This window comes from Ctenocephalides felis, unplaced genomic scaffold (assembly GCF_003426905.1).
Source record: "Ctenocephalides felis isolate EL2017-DRISC unplaced genomic scaffold, ASM342690v1 CF-g0.4_SCAFFOLD_02265, whole genome shotgun sequence".
In the NCBI taxonomy this organism is placed as follows: domain Eukaryota; kingdom Metazoa; phylum Arthropoda; class Insecta; order Siphonaptera; family Pulicidae; genus Ctenocephalides; species Ctenocephalides felis.
Genome location: NW_020538419.1, coordinates 87,528 through 111,525, shown reverse-complemented (window position 1 = coordinate 111,525; position 23,998 = coordinate 87,528).

The window sequence follows — 23,998 nt, the reverse complement described above, 5'->3', positions numbered from 1 at the left end:
AATTCACGTTTTTTTAATGTCAACTTTCATTTAAATTTATAAACATTGACTTTTAATTAGATTTAAAACTATATACAGTGATTTTGAATATAGCATTGCATATAATTTGGATATAAATGTTGGATATATCTATATATGTACATGTTTTTGAATTATATTTTTGAACTGTCAATTTTTTTTTTCTAATTTTGACACTTGTCATTTTAGTGTTTTGTTTTTTTTTTGGTCATTTTCTGTCAAAATTTTTTGAAATTTATAAAAATTATGCATTTATATTTTAAATTTACTTTTCAAAATTTCCTATAACCTAAGTTGGATATATATGCACACGATGATCCAATAAAATTCAAAATCGGTCCAGTAGTTTGGGCGTCCATCGCGAACCAACATCGTGACACGAGATTTATATATATATAGATTTACATGGTATCCCAGAACTCAACGTCAAGCCGGAACGAAGTTTTAATATTGGTCGTAACTGTCTTGAACTAAGTTAGAAAAAAATACCTCGCGTTGTTTGGAAGTTATGAGCTTTTAAGTGCAACCTAGAGCTTTGAAGAATTTAAGGATGCTTTTTGGTTATTGCGGTTAAGTTTTATTACTTTTGCACATTCAGGCTTTGAAACCGCGAATATATCATTTCAAGGAACACAGTAAAAAATAATGATACATTTGTCTCAAGTTTTCACGAATTATGATTTTTTGTTGAATTATCAATTCAATATTTTTAAATTTGGTCGACTAATCTTTTTTTTAAAAAAATTGCTAATATAGATTGACAAGTTTCATCAAGAGTTGGCGCATTTTATCAGTATTTATTCATTTATTTATTTATTTATTCATAAGCAATCCGTAATCAATAATAATAGATATTATTTCAGGCTCTTATCAAGCTTATTCATAATTAATATTAAAAGAATAATAACTTTATAATATTCAAAATAGCTTCACAAATTTTGCATCTGAAAAAACAGAGTAAAATGGTAAAATACTTGACAGTTTTATAATAAAACTAGTTGGGTGTATGGCATCGTGCCTTAAGGCAAATTGCTGGAACTTCCCGTAATGTAATGAAATGTTCGAGAAATATTGAATGTTTTCAAATAGATTATTATAAATATTGTAATATTGTCTAATATTTATAAGAATTATATAAACTGAATTGCAAAGTTGAAATTATTTGTTCAAAGTATATTAGAACTTTAGTCAGAATTAAAAATAAAATCTGAATTATTTTCGATATACAAAAAAAAAATTTTTGAAAAAAAAATTGAAAAAAAAGTTGAGACAAATTTTTTTTGTCCAAAATCAATTATTTTGTTAAGACAAGTAGAAAGTACTTTGGATTATTCAAATCAGACGCTTAGTTCTCTCAAAAACTGCCATTTTTGCACATTTAGCTCCGCATCTTCGAAATGGCTGGGCCTGCCTTTGCCAAAATCTGATAAACTAATAAATAATAAATCATTACTAACTCGATTTCCATTTTCTGCACTCTTTGCTCTTTATCTCCGTAACTGCTGGACCTTCCTTTGCCAAAAACTAATCAGCTCTTCTCCATATCAATAGGAATCGATTGTTTTTTGAACCATTCAAATCGGTTAATCCGTGCGCCCGAAAACGTGACTGGAAATTTGTATCCATACATACATACACACACACACACATCCATTTTTTCTGAGGTATGCCAAAATGTTCAGAAACCTTCAAAACGTCGAGAAATACAAAAAATTTTAATTTCGATTTTTGGACAATTACAATAACTTGTCCCACGGGAAGTTAAAAAATCTAACAACAACACGATAACGGATACACGATAGGATAAATGTTTCTCTCTCGCATATTGTGCCACAGTTCGGCTTGACGTTAAGTTCTGGGGCACCCTGTATATATATATATATATATATATATATATAGAATTTGGAAAAAAAAACAATTTGAAAATGAATTTTATGTTATTATTAAAGTTGCTATAAACAGTACAGAAGGATTACGTTGCTCAATATAAAATTAGACAGCATTTCTCTAATTAAACAAAATAGGTAAATACTGATGCACAAAAATCAGGAAATTTTATATATGAACTATTAACATTTCAAAAATTTGAAATTCGACAGCAGTTAGCAAAAAAATCCTTTACCTTTACCCCGGTTTGCTTGTTTGTTCGTATGTGTTATTTGATATGGGATTTGCGGTGTATTCCTCGGTCTTGCCCGAATTTCCCGACTTTCCCTTAGTCAATAATAGCTCGACTCCTTTTTGTGCAAACATCGAGAGAGAGAGCGAGTTATTTAAATGTGTTTTCAAAAGATTTACACTCAAGGATATGGTTTTTATGTGGACTCGAGGAAAAGTTTTTACTCGAGCTCGCCGCCACCGCCATCGGATGTCCCATGCAGGAAACCGCCAGACTTGACAAAGGGGCCAAGCTTGGGCCAGTAATGGGAAACCTAGCTTCGGCATACCAGTATTGGGCCAGGCTTGGGCCGGGCTACTTAACCCAGCCTCGGCCATGCCAACGATTACCCAGACTTGGGCCAAGACTGGCTAACCCAGCCTTGGCCATGCCAAAGATGAACCATACTTGGGCCACGACTGGCTAACCCAGCCTTGGCCGTTCAATGATTACCCAGACTTGGGCCAAGACTGGGTAACCCAGCCTTGGCCATGTCAAAGATTAACCATACTTGGGCCACGACTGGCTAACCCAGCCTTGGCCGTTCAATGATTATCCATGCTTGGTCCAAGACTGGCTAACCCAGCCTTGGCCGTTCAATGATTATCCATGCTTGGTCCAAGACTGGGTAGCCCAGCCTTGGCCATGCCAATGATTACCCAGACTTGGGCCACGACTGGCTAACCCAGCCTTCGCCGTTCAATGATTATCCAAGCTTGGTCCAAGACTGGGTAGCCCAGCCTTGGCCATGCCAATGATTACCCAGACTTGGACCAAGATTGTCGTACGTTCGGTTATTTACGGCATGATTCGAGTATTTTGGTTTAACGCTCAGTCGTCAGCCATACTTGGCTGTTGTAAACGGCTTATAGTATCGATGCTCAGTCTGTAAACTACGCTTATACATCGTGTGTTATGCAGTCCGTCAATTTTTCACGACTAGTCTCGAAGTCATATTTGTTTTTATTATTGATTGCCGTTTAAAGTAATCTCGTCTAAAGAGTTCAAAGGTGGCGTGCGTTAAATAAAAAAAACAAAAGTTTTAAATAAAGAAACTAATCCAATTATTAGCAGGAAAGGTGTCAATAATCAAATGAGTGCTAACAATCAGTTTTAAAAATGAGGATAATGATCTTAGTGATACAGACTCGTGTAATCTACGAGAATTTAATAATAACTTGGATAACGTCTCCTTCTTTATTAAAGTTAATTGTTTAAATTTAATTAAACATGTAATCAGTGGCGGCGCTAGACCACGCGTGGGCGTCGGCGAAATTCGTTTGCGAGGCCCCCCTTTTTTACCAGTTGCAAGTTGACTAGGGGTGCATGGCATCTTGCCTTACGGCAAATTGCTGATACTTTTCGTGCCATAATTTAAATTTTGGAAAAGCTATAAAAAATTTGAAAAGTGAGAGAAATTGAATTTTATTTAATTCGAAATATTTTGTTGAAGATTTCGAATTGCTTTTTTTCAAAGCAATCACGTTGCGTTAGCTGTGTTGTGCCATCTGACATTTATGTTCACCGTCCCGAACATACTCTTCTTTTATCTATGGTCCTGAAGCTTGAAAGGACAGATGTCATTGCTCTGGCAACCCTGTACACGAGGCTTTGGGAAGGACACTCATGACTGCTATGGCAACCCAGGACGTCAGGTTATTGGAAAGAGGAAGCCGACTAACTCTCTCTGATTTGGACCGCCATAAGATACACATCGTTAACAAGAATTATTAATTTCAACTCTATATTTTTATTTTGTGAATAAACCATGTTATAAAGATTGCTAAGTGTTTCAACTATTCTGAACTAAATGTATATTTATTAATTTCTACGCTAATGGTACAACAGCTGCTTAGAGATGAAATATCGAAGCGCGTAAATGCCGCGTTGCAGTCTAACGGTTATTATAATACATTGGTACGGAACGCGTAGTAATGTAAACAAAATTTGTACTTATTAAAATCTTTATAAAATATCTGATAATTTGATGTGCATATGTCTATTGATCATTTTTGTTCGCCAAATGGCTTTTTTCTACTACTTTTATTGCATCTCCAAAACCGCTAGACCTGCCTTCCTAAAAATGTAATCAGTTTGGCATTTTTTGCCCTGTATTTTTGGAACGTCTTAATATATAAAATGTAAAGACATATGAAATTTTTCATTTTCGATTTTTTTGCGATTACTATAACTGTAAATGATATTGATTTTTAATCAGATAAATACACCAATTGAAATAGACAAAAGTTATACAAGTTAAAATAAACAAACTCTTCAGCAAAAATGGTTTGTTCTCCAGCTATTAGAAAAACACTGAAATTAAATAATTATTCCGAAGAAGTTTGTTTTTTCCAAATCATTTGATTAGCAAACATTTTGTTTTTTCGATCATCAAGTAATTCTGAAGACAAAATGAAAATATAATGAAAATGTGTTAAATAAATCGTAGTTCCATAAAATGTATGTTAGATGAGACTATAATTTTTATCTCTATACGAAGTTTTTTTGAATAAAGATTTTTACAATAAATTACGAAGAAACGGTACGGCCGATCTTTACGAAAAACTATTCAGCACGATCGCCAACTGTAAACTTTCGAAACTTTTCGTTTTTAATTTTCAAAATTGGTTCAGAAATGTCTAAATGTCGTTTTTTTAAGAATCTTTAATTTTTTGTCGACGATGTCGGAGCGGAACAACCAATTTAAATGATTTAAAAAACATTCGATTCGTGTTGGAAAATTGTCAAAGGCAGGTTCAGCGGTTTCGGAGAGGCAAAAAAATTCTAAAAGGTTATCAATTTGGTGATGCAGTTTTTGAAAAAAACTGATCATCCCAATAGAATGATTCAAAAAATATATTGCTTGTGTTGACGGTGTGAAACCATGATTATTTTTAAATTAAGAGTTTTTAGTATTATCTAATTGATAAATTTTTATTGATCATTGATTATTTTCATTCCTCGAATATTTAATTACTGTTTGGATACGTTAAGATACCAACTCGTATTTATTCCAAGAAGAACAATATTTTCAAAGTGCTCACATAAGAAATACACAAATATAAACAATCATAGAATTAGCACGGGCGAAGTTGTTTAGATTAATCTACACTGTTGACAGACGATATTAGATAGCGTCTATAAAATATAAGACAGTAATATGATAGTGCCCGTAAATCATTAATCACCTTCTTTACTCGCACATTAGTATAAAAATTAACTAAACTTTAAATAATTAAAAATTTTCCGGGGCCTTTTGCGAGGCCGTCGGCAGTCACCTAGCGCCGCTACTGCATATAATAAAAAGTATATGATAAAATAACTTTTACGTATTAAATACTTCAAAATTCAATATTAGTTAAATCTTTAAACTTTTCTATAAATTCCATATTTTTTCTGACTCGATTTATCTAATGTTCACTAATCTCAAACTAATAATATACCAAAAGTAATATAGAAGTAATATCGCGTTTGTAAAAAAAACATCACGATATATATTCTATTAGTAGCGCAAAAACGTTTATATCGTTGTAAGATATTATCACAAACATAATTAAAACTTTTATGTTTAGTATGTTTTGATAATATTTTGGCAATTTAATATTGATTTGTTAAATAAAATTTCAACCTGACAAACTTTGTTTATAAAAATAAATTATATCATAGATATATTTGTTCCGTCACGTTCTAATTTCAATATTATTTAAACAAATTAAATAAAATGCAAAGGTGTATTAAATGTGTACCAGTGGCGAAATAATTTTAAGAATAGAAGACGCGTGCTTAGAGGCTTGTGCCTCTGACGCTTTGAGACGCCGCTACGGGCGGCACTTAGGCCGACATCCGACGAAAGTGTGATATTGCTTCAGTCAGTTATTTGTGATATTGAGTTTTAGTGGATCGGTCAAAGATGTTCATAAAATAATGGAAAATGTATAAAACAAAAAGTTCAGCTGCAATACAGTGGGTTTGGACGTAAAATAAAAGGCGAGGAAAAAAGTTTTAGAGAAACTGAACCTTACAAAATTATGGTAAGTTATTGTTTTATTTAAATATTTGTTTATTAACTATTATTATTATAATTATTATTATTGTTGTTGTTTATTATTGTTTCAGAATTCATTATGACAAAATATCAATCGTTACCGAATAATAGACAGAGAAGGTGGTGGACATGCTCAGCGGACGTAATTTAATTACGTATTATTAATAATAAAATTTAACTAATTTAACTATAAATATAAATAAAAAGTAAGTTATTGTCAATGTGTATCTACTATTATTAGTATTACTGACTTCCCGTAAATCGAAATGGATTTTTTTTGCGTATCTTTACATTTCAGGGCTTCGGAACATTTTGGCATACCTAGAAAAAATGGATGTGTGGGTGTTTGTATGTATGTGTGGATACAATTTTTCGTCAAATTTGAATCATCCAAAAAACAAAGTTTTTGGCAAAGGCAGGTCCTATCGTTTTGGATATACGAAGATAAAAGTGCAAAAAATGGCAGAAAGGAAAAAGAATTCTTTTTTGTGGTTCTTTTGAAAGGAAAAAGAATTTTAATTATAACTAAAATTCTGAACACCTCTTATATTAAATTTTAATATTAGACAATGTCCGTTTTAATTCCGATTATTTAAGTTCAATAAACGTCATTGTCCAATTCATAAGCTCTTACATTTTTGTCTATAGAATAAAAATAATTTAATTTGCATTCCGGAAACCGAGCCCGGCCCAGTCGTGGCAATTAAGGATGGCGCTGTCATGGCAAATAACCATGGCCCAGTCGTGGTAATCGAGCCTAGCCCAAGCCTGGCTTAGTCATGGCAACCAAGCCTGGCCCATCGTTATCACTCCAGATTTCTACCAATGCTGGGCCAAGCTTAGCTTACAAGCTTGGCCCAGAGTTGTACATAGTTGGGCCAAGCCTGGGCCAAGTCTGGGCCCGTGGTACTTTCCCGTATGGGGTACTCCGAGAATTATTCGGGATCAAGGGCGATATTCGATAATGTTCGGTAAATAATGGACAGGGAATTGATGGAAAAGTAACAAGTTGCGAACAAATGTCCCGTGAAAATTGCTCCGGGCGGAGCACTAACGATGATATTAATAATAATGTAAAATTATATATGTGCAGAATTATTATGGCCCGTGTAATAATGATTAAATTTCCTACAAATATCTCTGTCATTCCTTTTCTCTCGCGAGAGAGAAGAGTGTCTCTCGTCCGCGTATTTGTTTGTTTGCTTGCCGAAGTGATTTATGCTGGAAGCGATCGATTTACGTGCCCCAACTTTTGCTGACAAATAAATTGAAGAATTCCGGAGAAAAATTATTAGTTTCGGTCGTGCTCTGCGAAAGAAATAACAAACTCTCTTACACCCGTCGTCTTCTCTTCTCCTTTCCGACTTTTCTTCCTTATCGATGCCTTTTCTGCCTGGACAGAACGATATTTTCCTTTCGACTCGACTCGAAAGAAGTTTGAACTAGCTGTAACTTACAGCCTGTAAGTGGAATTCTGTCTTAAGGCAATTAAGGCATCGTGCCTTAAGGCAAATTGCTGAAACTTCCCGTACCAAAATTATTATTTTTTTTAAAAACGATTAACATTTTTGAAAAAAAATTACTTTGAAAAAATAAGATTTTTGAGAAACTATAAATTGGACAAAAAATTACTTTTTTTTGAAAAAAAAATTAAAAAAAAAAAAAGATTTTTTTTTTTGAAAAAAAAATTTTTTTCTTCATTTTGACATATTGTGGAAGATCTGAACTTTCTTTTCAAAGCAATCGTACTGCTTTAACTGCATAGGGACAAAATATAAAGCGCGTGAGCCCCGCGTCGCTGTCTAACGCATAAGCATTGGTACGGAACCCATAGGAATGTTAACAAAATGTATACTTATTGTTAAAATCTCTATAAAATATTTGATAATTTGATGTGCATATGTCTAATGATCATTTTTGACCGCCAAATGGCTCATTTTTTTACTCTTTTCCTCCATATCTCCGAAACCGCTACCTTCATGAAAATTTTATCGATTCTTCATCTTGTCAATACAAGTGAAATGGTTTTTGAATTATTCAAATCGGACGCCCCGTTCTCTTAAAAACTGAGTTACCGTTTTCGGCACTTTTTGCGCCGTATCTTCGGAACGGCTAGACCTGCCTTTGCCAAAAACTAATCAGCACGTCTCCTTATTAATACGAATGTTTTTTGAATTATTCAAATCGGTTGATCGGTGTTCCCGAAATCGTCGACGGAAATTTGTATCCGCACACGCACACACACATACATCCATTTTTTCTAAGGTATGCCAAAATACTCAGAAACCTTTAAAACGTAAAGATATATAAAAATGTTCATTTTCGATTTTTTGCGATTACTATAACTTGCCCTACGGGAATAATAGAATTACTATAACTGAAACACAAATACTTCCAACGCAAAGTTAAATTAATTTTGAGGTTAAAGCGCAAATCGAAGTTAGATACTAGAAAGAGTATAATTTTTTTTTGATAATTGCTTGAGATAATTTAGTAATTCTTCTAAGTTGTTCTTATAATATTTATTTTGCGTGAACTGCCATAGTTTCAACTTGCGTTTTTAACACGTTCACTAAGAGTTTATCATAACTTTGTATTATCATACATTTACAACATTTTGCAAATAACAAAAAAAAAACTTGTCAAATTGCTTCACAATTTGTAATTACAAATTACAATTCTTACAAAAAGATAGAATTTTATTCAATCCGCGGGTTAAAAGTTTAGGAGTTAAAAATACAAATCGAGAGTATAACACATGGATGGATAATAAAAAATGTTATATGACCGCCTTTTTGAATTACCAAATTATCTCCAACGGTACCTGAAATATTGCATTTTTAGTTTTTCTACATTTTATAGATTTGTATTGATTGCTCGCATGAGTTTGTGTTGTCACCTACGCACTTGATTCTTACCTGCAAAATATTTATATGTAATATCTCAGGAACACCTTGAGATAATTTAGTAATTCAAAAAGTTTATCTTAAAACACTTTTTCTCACCCATCGTGCAGTTATACTCCTGTTTATAATTTGTGTTTTTAACTGTTTTAATTAATAAATTAATAAATTAATAATTAATAATTAATAAATATGCAATTCCTAAAGTTTTATATTATACGTAGCACAATAAATCAAGAATATATAGTTACTACATCGAAGCCAATCTCTAATAAAAATGTTTGTACTCGTCAAAAATAAACGAGCACAACAATATTAATTTTCCTTCCAAGCTCATTTTGTTTTTTAACTTTCAAAAAATAAAAAGCCATTATTTTTAATATTAGCACGTCCGATAATGCGTTTTTCTTATTTTTTTCTTGCATGCTCTAGAAATTTCTGCAGTTAATCATTCAGAGTGCTAATGCAGATTTATTAGGTTTTGAATTCGAAACTTTGAAAGTAATATTTCTGCATCAAATAATAAACAGGGCATTTCACTTTGAAAAATTTGTTGAATGTTGGGCGTAGATTTAAATTAAACGGTGAGAATCGTTCAGAGAAATTGGTAATAAATAATAAGGGTATAGAGTCTCTGAGTATTTATTTACTACAGTAATATTTGTAATACACGTTACAAAGCTAAATAATCTGCAGTGAAAGCAACTGCAAATTAGTATTTACGCTCGGGAATAAGAATTGATTTTAACTGAAATAAATGATTTTTTACTTCTTTGTTAACAGAAGATTTGTTACCATTAAGGGGCGCACCTAGTGTGACAACCTAAATAAAGGTCATTTATGGGAATTAAAAAATAAAAAAAACTACTTAATCCATCTATTTGAAATTTTGAGGTTATATTTATACATGTTTTGAGAATACACAGTAAAATTTTTGAAATAAAATATTAAATACTTTTGAAATGACACACAATCTCCGGCGGCACCAAAAAAATCCTCCACTGCTGTAGTGATTGCAGCTTTCTCCGTTGATAAAATATAAAAACAAAAAATTTTCGTTAAACTAGAACATATTGTCTGTACGATGAACCTCGGACGAACAAAAAAATAAATTAAAAATTGACAAAATGTTAAATGAAAAAAGTTAAATTTTTCCCAAAATTTTGGTCGTTTCTGGCCTGCTAAAATTTCATTTTTGATTACATCAAAAAACTGGAGGGTCATCGTATGGGGAACTATATAGAGAAGATGCAAGAAAAATATTTGATAGCAATCGGATCATTTGTCTCCGAGTAAGTCACTCCAGCAATTTCGAAAAATACTGTTTCGCGAAAAACGCGTTTAAAGATAAAATGATCGTTATACTATATACTATACTCGTATATACTTTTTTTAAATGACTATAACTTAAAACATATTCAAGATATCGCTTCAAAATTTCAGTATGTTAATTTTAAAGGTATAACCTAGGGATCGTTCAAGTATTACGTAAGCAGATTTATTACAATTATTTACCCTCCCCCATCCCCTATGTCAGCAAAAGTGAGCAAAGCTCTTACCCCCTACCCCCATGCTTACGTAAACATTTTGCAATTAATGTAAAAAAAGAAAAATACTACCTATGACGTAATCATCATCCATACTCCTCTGCCCCCCCCCATGTCAACCCAAAATAAGCAAATCAACAACCCCCTCGCCCCCCTATAGTGCTTACGTAATACTTGAACGGCCCCCTATCCAAATATGAAAAAATTCAAAATTCAATTTTTTGAAAATTTCACACTAGGTGTGACCCTTAATATATTGAGCTTAATATAAATGAATAATCTTGAGACAAAATTTCAAAAAAAAAAATAAGTAAGCAACTCGTTGTATTTATGAAACGCCTTTTGGAATCTTGTACATATATTTATTACTTAATCAGAGCCTTCGCTAATATATAAGACATCCATCTGAGCCTATCTTGGCCTATATCATCCGTTGTTTCTGATATCGGATATAAACTTGAAAACTTTCCACATCACCTACTCGTGCGCCAGTTATTAATGATTTTGTTGATTGATAGCACTTTATATATTATATCACCACCGCCACCGTCATAGACGCCAAAAAGGGAAACATGGTCCTTTCCTTCCTTTTAGAAGGGAAAGATGAAGGACCGATATATTGTACATTTTGATAGATCCCAAATATACTGAACTCTGGAATCTAATTAATAATTTGACAGTTTGAGCTATACAGACGAGCTATACGACGAGCAACCTTAGGAATTGCGCTAATAGTTGACTGATACTTTTGAACGTGTGGACGTTTTCTCACTTGTTTCAAGTATAATATCTCCGATTGATAAATCTTTCGGCCGGAAGCGGGAACAAACAAAAACAGCGCCACCAACGGCAGAAGCACACTATACGACTATTACCGAATACGAATACGAATGCAGAATGGACGTCCGTCGGCCAATAAATCTCACTCTGTCATAATTGATTGATCGCGGATACGTCAAACTTGGTCCGAATAGAATTTTGATTAATAGGTTCCGTACATACAACATACAACCGACTACTCGGCTGGATACAGATACCAAGCGACTGGGCCGTTTCTTTTGCATCAATAATATAGATACAATCACCGAATCTCTCTAATTAATCTTTCTTTTCACGTAATTATCAAACTAGTTGGTATTGGTATTCTGCCTTGGGGCAAGTTACATGAACTGTGCGTAAATAATCGACACAATCAACAGACAGACAGACAAAAAGTATTTATTACAATAGTTAATCATACATTTGCATTGTTAGTTATCACATATTTTTTACCCATGGGTATTTTATATTACATAATTGATCTAAATATGTACAGTGAATATTGTGAACACAGTGAGACAGATCGTGTGGCAAAAAAGAGGAAAAAAACTTTTTCTCCCAAAAAAAAAACCACAAAGCAATATTTATAATAATAGTTAATTATACAAATAAAAAGAAAAACAAAATAAAAGATTTATTCTCATCCAAGTATCAATTGCCGCTATGGGTCGATCAGTATATATTTTGGCATGGCGTGATTGCCATACCAAATATCGTCTCTTGTGTATTGGCCGAGGCCCGCGATGTTCATATTAGGATGATCCCCACATTTTAGATAAAAATTCTCAGTGAGCTTTTTTATGTAGTCGAGTATTGTCGGTACGTCAGTCTGTTTGTGTATGTATTTTGAAGAGTAGTAATGTCTAGTCAGTGGGTCCCTTATTTTGTTGAGTACGAGTCGTAGTGTCTTATTTTGTAATGTCTGTAGTTTTCGTAAGTTAGTCTTAATCGTCGCGTTCCATGCCGGAGCGGCGTATGTCAGTATCGGTCTTATTAGTGTCAAGTAAAGTGTTCGCTTGTTCTTCACGCTTAGCGGGCTGTTGTGGTTCAAGAGAGGTCTCAGTAGATTCAACATCCCGTAAGCCTGTCCAATTTTTGTATTAACATGTTTTGTGAAGCTGAGTCTATGGTCCAGGGTCACACCAAGATATTTGACATCCTTGGACCACTCAACTTCACAATCCAATACTTTAATTTTGTCCAAGTCAGTCAGTCTAGTCGTGGCATTTCGGCTCTTTGTGAAAAGATTAGCCTCCGTCTTTTGCGGATTAATTTTAATTTGCCATTTGTCAGTATATTCAGTTAGTTTGTCTATGTGTTTTTGTATCTTTGTAGTCAGTAGTGTAGGTGAACGTGATGATTTGTATATGGCAGTGTCGTCAGCAAATGTCAGTAACGTTGTGTCGGCGTCAGTGGGTATGTCGTGAATGTAGACGTTAAACAGTGACGGTCCCAGGATTGAGCCCTGCGGTACTCCCGCCGTCACTTGTTTAATCGTCGAAAGTCCGTTGTCTACTTGTACAGTAAAGTTGCGGTCTGAAAGGTATGAGTGTAAAGTTCTCGTTATGTACGGTGGAAAGTTTAGTTGGATAAGTTTATGTATAAGTCCGTCCATCCAGATGGTGTCAAACGCCTTCTCAAAGTCGAGTAACACCAGTCCGGTATGGTTTCGTCTGTTGAAATTGAGAACTGTATTTTCTATGAGTTTTGTCAGTGGGTGTAATGTGGAGTGTCGTTCTTTGAAGCCGTATTGTGTGTCAGGTATGATTTTGTTGTGTCTTATGTGTTTGTTCAGTCTTTTGAGTAGTACCTTTTCGGCTACCTTACTCATTGTGTTGAGGAGGCTGATCGGTCTGTAGTTCTGTGGTATGTCTGGCTGTTTCCTTGGCTTCACTATTGGAAATATGGTGGAGGTTTTCCAAGAAGCGGGAAAGCAGCCTTTTGTCATTATTGGTATTTATTATCCGGGTAAGTAAAATGTAGGCGTTCGTCGGCAGTTGTTTAAGTATTATGTTTTGAAGTCCGTCCGGTCCTGGCGCTTTTCTGTTCGGTAATTTTTTAACTATTGTCTTTATTTCGGAAACTGTGGCAGGGTCTATTCGTAAGTCTTTGTCCCTGTGGAGGTCAGTGAAGTTTTGAATTGTCTCGTGTACGTCTTGTTTCAGGTCTGCGTTTGACATATTGGCATTTTGTTTATGTATGTTTTCAAAGTTTTTTGCCAATATTTCCGCCTTGTCTGCTGGTGTCGTTGCGTAATTGTTGTCAGTTAATTTGAGTGGAGGTATGGAAGTTGGTTTTTGCGTCAGTCTTTTTGCTGTCTGCCAAATTTTGTGTGGGTCAGTATTTATGTTCTCGAGTCTTTTGGTCCAAGTGTTGTTTCGGTGGTCACGTATTTCATTGGAAATAATTTTTGTCAGTCTGTTCACATGTTCCTTGAGTAGTCTGTCACCGGTACGTTGCCACAATTTCTTTGTATGATTTTTAAGTTGTATTTTCAATAAAATGTGTTCTGGCAAGTCGTTGGCTGGTGTTGTTCTTGAGTCTAGTGTCGGTATAGTCTGTTGTACGGCGTCTGTGATTGTCAGTGTAAGGTGTGTTACAGCCTCCTCAATGTCAGTGTTGGTATCGATTGGCATAGTGTGTCGTGTGTTGTCTGTGATGATGTCTCTGAAAATTGGCCAGTTGGCTCTGGTGTAATCTAAAAATTTGCGTTTGGGAGTCTGGTCGACGTCTAGTCTGTCTGAAATGGTCATGAAAACTGGATTATGGTCAGAGTTGAAAAGTGTTCTTGTTATGGGTTCGGATGTTACGTGTAGATTTTTTGTCAATGCCAAATCGATCGTACTGTGATGGTGCGTCTGTACGGTGGCGTATCTGGTCGGCGTGTCAGGAAAGTGTAGTTGTGCGTCTGTGGTGTTGTATTCGGTCAGGTATTCGTAAAGTCTGTTTCCGTTCGCGTTGTTGAAGTTACAGTTCCAAGATGTGTGTTGTGCGTTAAAGTCTCCTGCCATAAGTACAAATCTGTTCGAGTCCAGTAGTCTTTGTAAGTCCGTATGTTCTAGTCTGCTTGCCGGGATGTAAATCGATATTATGGATACTTTTTGACCTCTCTTGTATACATTAATAGCTGTTATTTCAGAACCGCCCGCTGTCAGGTTTGGCACTTGCTCGTGTCTGATGTTAGACTTAATCAAAATCGCAGTGCCGCCCCATCCGCGTGCGTCCGTCTGTCTGTCGTTTCTGTAAACTTTGTAATTGTTCATATAGAGTCTGTCCGTAGGTTTTAAGTGTGTCTCGTTAATCAGTACTATGTCCAGATCGTATTTTGTTATCGTCTGTCTCAGTTCGTCAATGTTGTTTTTAAGTCCATTAGAATTGAAATGCATTATTTGTAAGTCTTGCGATTGGTTTATGGTGATGATGTAAGGAAGTTCAAAATTGTTGTGTATTTGTCGTTATAAGTCATGTTTGTGTTTAGTGTTTTTGTCAGTTTGTATAGCTCACTGAAAATTTGCTTTACCTGGGGATCCGCAAATAGCTTCCTGATCTCGCCCATAGCAGTAAAGAGTCCTTCCGGAGTGTTGAGGTCTGGATCGGGTTGGCTGCAGGCAGGCCGTGTTGGTGGTTGCGATAGTGCAGGCCGGATCTGTGATGATGCAGGCTGGACCATTGTTCGTGAGGACTGGACCATTGATCTGTATGGTGACGATGGGATAGGGAGTTGAGGATATTCAGGTCGGACGTTGGGACCATTGTTGGTGGAGTTTACAGCTGACGAGAAGCTCCTCGTCAGTGGCACTGGTGTTGGTGCTGGCCTATACGCTTGTCTTCTCCTGAGAGCGTCGCTTTCCTTCTTTTCTTTGTAATTAATAAGAGCGCTGCATTTGGAATAATTTGCCGGGTGTTCGCTTTTGCAATTGACACACATCGGTGCCTCATGTGGTAGTTTTTGGCACGCTCCTGGTGCGTGCACATTGAGGCACTTTATACACCTGTACTTTAGGTCACAGGTGTACGATGTGTGACCAAAGTTCAAACATTTGTGGCACTGCAGCGCTCTATTCTGCGGCCTATAGGCCTCCCAGGAGAAGATATGTCCCCCAATATTCGTAATTCGTTTTAGCTCCGACATATTCTGGTCTTTATCGAGGAGAACACTGTATATAGGTAATTTGTGTTGACCACCATCTGAGGTTTTCCTCTTTATCTGCACTACTTGCCTGGCTTTAATCCCTTTTGACAGAAGATCTTCATGAACCTCCGTCTCTGTAATTGATGGATGTAGACCGGTTATGGTTATTTTCTTCGGCATTTCCTCTTTGATTGTGTAGGTATAAAATTGATAATTGCAGTCCCTTAACATGTCTTTGATTTTTTCGTGTTCTTTAGCGGTGTCAGTGAAAATTTTATGTAGATTATTATGGAGGTATTGATATTTAAAATTAATTTTAGATGTTTCTCTTAGATATTTAATTGCTTTTAAATCTATTTGACCTTTTATGATAATCGGTGGGATTTTTGCCTCTTTCGTGGTGGTGTTCTTGGGTGTCACGGTTTGGACGCCTGAGGTAGATGGTTCCGACCTAGTAATGGTTTTCTCAGGCTCCTTGTTCTTTTTCGCCCTCTTTCGGCGTGTTACCTTCCTGTAGTCCTCACTCTCCCTATCTGTATCCATATCTGTACGGTCCGTGAGCGCATCATATTTATTTTTTAGGGCAGTACTTGTCTGCACGTCCATCTTCTGATTTATGTTCGACATCTTGAATTTTTTCCCAGGCCCCTGCCCGGGATCGACACAATCAATAAAAAAAATAATTTATTTATGAGTGATTAGAAGTATTCCGAGTGGATTAATTACACATAATTGAGAACGAACGATCACATTAGCTCAATGTATTTTCTAAAAGCAAATTTTCAAAAATCAATAATTTTTATAATTGAACCAGTATCCGTAGGACTTTAATGGTTCAGTATGTTCATCAAGACCAAGTAAATCGTCTAATTTTAATTTTAACTAGTTGGTTTGGTATTTAGCCTTGAGGCAAGTTACATGAACTTCCCGATATATTTAAATAATCGACTTAATCAATAAAAAATAAATTAATTTATGAGTCATTAAAAGTATTCCGAGTGGATTTATTACACATAATTGAAAACGAACAAACACTTTGACACGGAGTATTTTCTAAATTTTCAAAAATCAATAATTTTTATAATTGAACCAGTTTCCAGGACTTTAAAGGTTTATTATGTTCAAGACCAAGTACTCTATCATTATACCAAGTAAATAGTCTAATTTTAATTTCAACAAATGTCAAAAGAACTACTCATTTTCTCAAACTTTGATGAATTTTTAAAATCAAACTATTTGTCGTAAGGCCGTAATATTTCAGTAAGTTCTATAAGACAATGAATATATCATTCATCATATCGCCAAAAAAGTTTCATAAAAATCGGCTTAAATTTTTTTTAACAGTTAATTACAAAAAACACGGCTCAGTAGATTTTCACCGAAAACTAATCAGTATCATTCCCAACTAATATCTTTAGTACAGTTTTTGATTTTTTGAAATCGATTCGGTAGTATGAGCTTAAATGTGGACGAAAAGTTTAACACTTTTTTTCAAATGACAAAGAAACGGCTTGACAGATCTTCGCACAAAACTGACAAATGAGAGTGCTTATCGAGATACATCTAATGGCTTTTAAATTTCTGAAATCGGTTCAGGCGTTTTTGAGCAAACGTAGATGAAAGGTTAGCCCGCAATTCTGAATCGATTTTGAAAATTCAAAAACCGTTCGAAAGATATTGGTTGGACGAATTTTTAAAGTTAAACGAGTTGCCATAGGGCCGTAATATTTTAGTATGATCTAGAAGACTATTGTATCTACCTCAAAAATAATAAAAAAAAAAATTTTTTAACACTTTATTACAAGAAAACGGCCAGGTCGATCTCTGCCAAAAACTAATCAGCACGATTCCCAACCAATATCTTTCGAACGGTTTTTGAATTTTCAAAATCGATTCAGAATTGCGGGCTAAAACGTAGACGATTTTTTTTTACTTTTCTGCGATTTACAGAGAAACGGCTCGGCCGATCGTAGCGCAAAAGTGACAAACGATAGTCCTCATCGAGATACATCAAATGACTTTTAAATTTTTGAAATCGGTCCAGCCGTTTTTGAGAAAACGTCGATTCACGGCAAGAAATCTATTCACATATACGCACACATCCTTTTTCCCAATTTGGTGTCATTCGATTCAGAATGGTTTGAAATGTCGAGAAAACATAAAATTTAGCGAATCGGATTTTTTGATGAAGACATCATAAACTTCTCCATCGGGAAGTTCAAAATTTTATATTTTTTCTAGAAAATCCTACTTGCTAATACATATTGTATTTTCTCGACATTTAAATCAATCCAAAGTACAGTAGAACTTCGATTAACCGGACTAATTGTTGTCAATAGAAATTGACATTTCCTTATGTATGTCCATATATATTTTCTTTTTTTCTTTTTTTTTTAATTTTTATTTTCAATAGCAATCAGAATACATGACTATTCTATGAGCTATTTGGCTTATGTCATTCACTCACACACATACACACACACTTGCAAACACACATATAAATTTATCGGATCAATATTACAATCATATTTAGAGAATCTCTTCAATAAATGATTCAATTATTCTGTTCGTATTATCTAAGGTTCCTCCATATTATCTTCGGGCAGCTTCTTCTTCAGTCTTCTTGAAGTTGATGTCTCAAGAAGCTGAATGACTATATGGTTTGAATGATGTTGTAGTTTTTGAAAATGTTTTATATATATTTTTATTAAATTCCCGAAGGAGAAGTTTATGTTTTCATCAAAAAATCCGATTCGCTAATTTTATGTTTTCTCGACGTTTCGAGCCATTCTGAATCGAATGAGACCAAATTTGGAAAAAGTATGTGTGTGTGTGTGTGTATGTGTGTGTGTGTGTGTGAACAGATTTTTTGCCGTAAATCGACGTTTTCTCCAGAACGGCTGGACCGATTTCAAAAATTTAAAAGCCATTTGATGTATCTCGATGAGGACTATCGTCTCTGAGTTTTGTGCGGCGATCGGCCGGGCCGTTTCGTTGTAAATTGCAGAAAAGTGAAAAATTTTTCGCCCACGTTTTAGCCCGCAATTCTAAATCGATTCTGAAAATTCAAAAACCATTCGATAGATATTGTTTGGAAATCGTGCTGATTAGTTTTTGGTAAAGATCGGCCGAGCCGTTTTCTTGTAATAACGTTTTAAAAAAAAAAATTCGACAATTTTTATGATTTTTTTTTGACGGTAATTACCAAAGTTTTCTAGGTCATACTAAAATATTACGGCCCTACGACAACTCGTTTAGCTTTAAAAATTCGTCAAAGTTTGCTAACAGTTAAAAAAATGTGCTAACATAGAGTTAATGGTTTAAACAAGCATACTCGAATAAAATATACAAAAATTTTATTTTTGAAAAAAAAAAATAGTTCAAAATTGTATACGAATAGATAATTTTTTATTCGTATGTATTCATGCATCGAGGCAAAATGCTACTTACATCTAGTTGTCTGATTTTAGTCATTGCTCATCACAAGAGTGTCTTGTTTCAAATTGCTGATTAGTAAAGTTCTGTTTCTACGCTTGATTGATATTGTTTATAACCTTTTTGTTTATCTAAATCTTAACTATAAATTGCGCGATGTTCCTTATATTTAGTTTTTTCGCCAGAAGAGTCCTTAAGTTATGAAACGATGCTCATCTTTTTGTTTGCTCGTTAGTAGTATTGTTTAGTGTGACTGACATTGTTCATACCTTTTATATTGTTATTATATGATGTTACACAGGTTGCTTATCAGTGGAGTCCTTATTTTTATTTTTAGTTCACTTTATGAAATATCACTCAGCAGAGTGTCTGGTTTTCTTTTGTTTGCTAGTAGAGTTCTTTTCCTTAGATTGACTTAGATTACCAATGTTGATAACCATTTTTATTAAATCTTGAATACAAATCGCACTATGGTGCTTAGTTCGCTCGTCAATAGTCTCTTTTCAATTTTAGTTCATTTAATTAAATATTGCTCAGTATAGAGTGCCTTGTTTTAGTTTGCTCTTTAGTAGAGTTCTTTTGCCTAATATGATTGTTATTGTTTATGTATTGTGTATATGTATATGTATTGTGTATATCCTTTATATTTTTAATAAATCTTATTGTGTTGTATTTATTGAGTCGTAATGGTTAACCTTAAGGCAAAATACCACTTGGATTTAGTTAAACATATTTATAATTAATAACCTCAAAATAATGTAAACATGTTTAACCCTCCATAGGTCGCAGTGGTCTGGCCAGACTTTTTTCGACTTCAATTTAAAAAAAAAAATACTTTTAGTAATTCTATCGACTTGAAATTTCTGGACTTTTCCTAAAATTTCATTAGCTGTCGATCAATGAAAAAATCAGGACGAAAATATGTCCATAGCCAGACTACTCCGACCGTTTGATGGTAAATATCCGACCGACGGAGGGTTAATTTGAGAATATGTTATATTTTTCTCAAAAATCTCAAATGGTTGATTGTCACTGCTTTATGACGAGTATATTCGTTAACACACAAAAATTTGTAGAATTCTCCGTGACGAGTATACTCGTCAATCACAGTTTACTGGTCAAGGAAAAATGCCACTTACACCTAGTTTGGGCGTATAACTTGTCAAAGAAAATTCAATCTAAAAAATAGAATTTTGTATTGTGATCTCGATAATTTAAATTAAGTCAAATCAAAATAAATGTTTAGCTTTAAGGGTTAATAGGAATGTGTTACGTCCACAAAATATTAGGTCGAGGTCGTTTGTGGCGTTTAATAACTAATATATAATAACAAATAACTCAGGAAATACAAACCTTGACAAATCATAAAGCTCAATCAAATTAAACTTATATGTATAATATAAGTTTAAAAACTTATAATAGTCGATAAAAAAAACGATGCTTCTAATATGGCGGGTAAGAAAATTGATGAAAGATGAGATTTCTGATATGAGAATTGTATAATTCACAAGAAAAGCTTATATACATATATATATATATATATATATATATATATATATATATATATATATATGATGATAACTTTTAAATTATCTTAGTTATCTTAAAACTATATTAAACTAATTTTTAGATAATCAAATTATCTACATATTTCTCTGATATTATATTTATGTCAAATAAACTTTCATTACTAAAATATGGATGGAGCGCGAAGTGCGTTGAAGATTTTGTTTAAGAGTTTGAAGTTAAGTCTAGAGTGTGAGGTCGAGGCGTGTGATTCGGACGTTCATGCTGGACTTTTTTGGGTTGAAATTTTTAGTTTTATTTGTATTAAAATTTTAAAATTTAGAACAAAAAGTGTATATTTATTTTGCGAATCGCGATTGTTTTTGAGATTTTAATACAATTTAGAGTTAAGTTTTTTTAGCATCTGTGATTTTAGAAATGAAAGTTTATTTGGCATGAATATAATATTAGAGAAAAATGTAGATAATTTTTTATCTAAAATATTGTCTAAGGAAAAATAATGATAACTAAGATATTAATAGTTATATCGTTTAATACCTAAAACTTTTTCAGTTCTTAACTTACATACTTATTAAACTTCTGTAGAAGTTTCATAAAGTTTCGTCAACAAGTTCTATTTTAAAAAAATATTTATTTGAGAACAATTTTGTATGAAGAAATTTATGTTGAGGACATTTTTCTGTATTTTTAAAGATAACTCTTAAATTATCTTAGTTATCTAGAAACAATTAAAGATAATTAAATTATCTACACTTTTCTCTAATATTGTATTTGTATAAAATAAACTTTCATTACTAAAAAATACACTTAAACATCATCATATTTCATTCTTTCATATAATACTTTGTGGTACATTTATCTATATTTTTATAGATAACTCTTAAATTATTTTAGTTATCTTAAAACAATCTTAGATAATTTTAAAGACAACTAAATTTTCAATGTTTTTGTCTATTATTATATTTGTGTAAACTGAACTTTCATTAACAAAAATTACACATACATACATTAAATAAAATTAAAAACTTTATTGTAGTACAAATTATCATCATTATCATAAGTAGTGAGTCAAAAAGTTTTACTTCAAATATAGGCTTGTTGGGTATCAAATGAAAGGGCTCGACGACCTTTATTCATCGGTCATAACAACAGCCTCAAAATGTCAATAGGGTTCTGTATAAATTATTTATTTAATTTCTAGTATCAATTTTTGTCATTTAAAATATACCACGTCGCTGTAGAAGTCTTACTGTGTTAGAACATATTATAAACAGTGTAATTTAGAACAAATTCACCGAATAAACCATTTACGTTAGACGTACCGTTCAAAAGTTACAAAAGATTTAACAAAGGGACGATCAATGGGTTGCAAAACTCTAGTTGGAACATAAGTTTACAAGTTTTACTTCAAATATAGGCATGTGGGGTATCAAATAATAGGTCTCGACGAGCTCTATCCAAATATCATAGTAACAAACTCCATGTACGTCACAATGTCTATTTAGGCAATATTAAAATATTGCAATTTGTCGTCCGGCGGTACATTTTTCTATACTTTTAAAGATAGCTCTTAAATTATCTAAGTTATCTTAAAACAATCTTAGATATACTGAAAGTTCAATAAATCATCTACGTTTTTGTCTAATATTGTATTCACATCAAATAAATTTTCATTACTAAAAAATCCACTTAAAGATCACCATATACGCAAAATACAATTAAAAATATTTCATGCAATATCCTGCGGTACATTTATCTATATTTCTCCAGATAACTCCTAAAATATCTTAGTTATCTAAAAACTATTTTTCGAATTTTACAGTCAATAAAATTATCTAAAACATCCCCTAACACCATATCCACTTTCAACTACTCCTTGAAGTCTAAAATCGCATATAAACCCTGACGTATATACACGTCGTTTCTATATCTATTTTATAGACACATATCCGCTTTGGAAGCCTTTCATCCGTTATTGTTCGCAGTTTAACGGAATTTCCCTTCTTGGTCGTAAATTCACACTAAATACAATAGATGTCGGGGGTATTAAAACGAGATTAAATTCTTAAGTGTTAATATGCATTGTGTGTGGGAATTTATTAGGAAAACGTGTTGAGAATAGAAATGGAGGTTATGGGGTTGTGTTAGTTGGATAGAGCTCGTTGAGACCTTTTATTTGATACCCCACATGCCTATATTTGAAGTAAAACTTGTGAACTTACGTTTGATCTCGATTTCTGCAACCCATTGGTCGACATTTTGTTATATCTCTTGTAACTTTTGAACGGTTCGTCTGAAGTAAATGGCTTCTTCGGGGAATTTGTGCTAAATTAAATCGTCTATAATATCTTTCAATATAGTTTGACACTACAGCAATTTTAAATGGAAAACTTTAACATTAGTAGTTAAATAAATAGTGTATTGAGTACGTTATTACGTTATTTGGATAGTGCTTGTCGAGACGTTTCATTTGATACCCCACATGCCTATGTTTGAAGTAAAACTTGTAAACTTATGTTCAAACTCCTGTTTGGCAACCCATTGGTCGACTTTTTATTGTATCTCTTGTAACTTTTGAACGGTTCGTCTAAAGCGAATGGTTTATTCGACAAATATGTGCTAAATTAAATTGTTTGTTTTAGTTTTTATTGCAATTTAATTCTCCAGCAATTTTGTATACTTTAAACTTCAAAAATAGTCATTGAAAAATGGGTAAATGATTTTTATGGATCCTTATTGGTGTTATGTTTCTGTTTCTAAGATATTTGGATAGTGCTCGTCGAGACCTTTCATTTGATACCCAATATGCCTAAACTCGTCAAATATATCAGTGACGTCCAAAACAGACCTATAGAATTCCGTACAATCACATATATCTGATATTCAAAACTAATTTTTGAGTTTCTATTGCAATTTTAAAGTATACCGAGTAGATTGAAGGATTGATATTAAGTACAGTTATAGATAATTTAATTTAGAACAAATTTGCCGAATATTTCATTCATTTTGGACGAACCGTTCAAAAGTTACAAGAATTTCAATAAATAAATGCATGCAAACGTGCTGTCGTACTATAAATAGTACAGCGGGTCAAATGCGAGTTAAAAAGTTTTACTTCAAATTTGTAGCTAATTCTTTCAGCTTCAAATCAGCTAAAGACAGTTTTGAGTTTGAATTTTCAGTTTAGAAGTTCTAGCAAAAAAAGTAAAGGCATTCTTGATTCCAGCACTGACGAAAGTTTAGTAGGCGAACTGAAAATTTGGGTTTTGTAGGATAAATAATACAAATTTTGAGAAATAATTTGAGACAAACTTATAACTAGTTTTTGTAGCTACAAATTAGCTAAATACTGCTTTCAGTTGGCACAATTAGTTTTGAAGTTACAGCTAAAAAAGTAAACACAAGTCCTAGTGC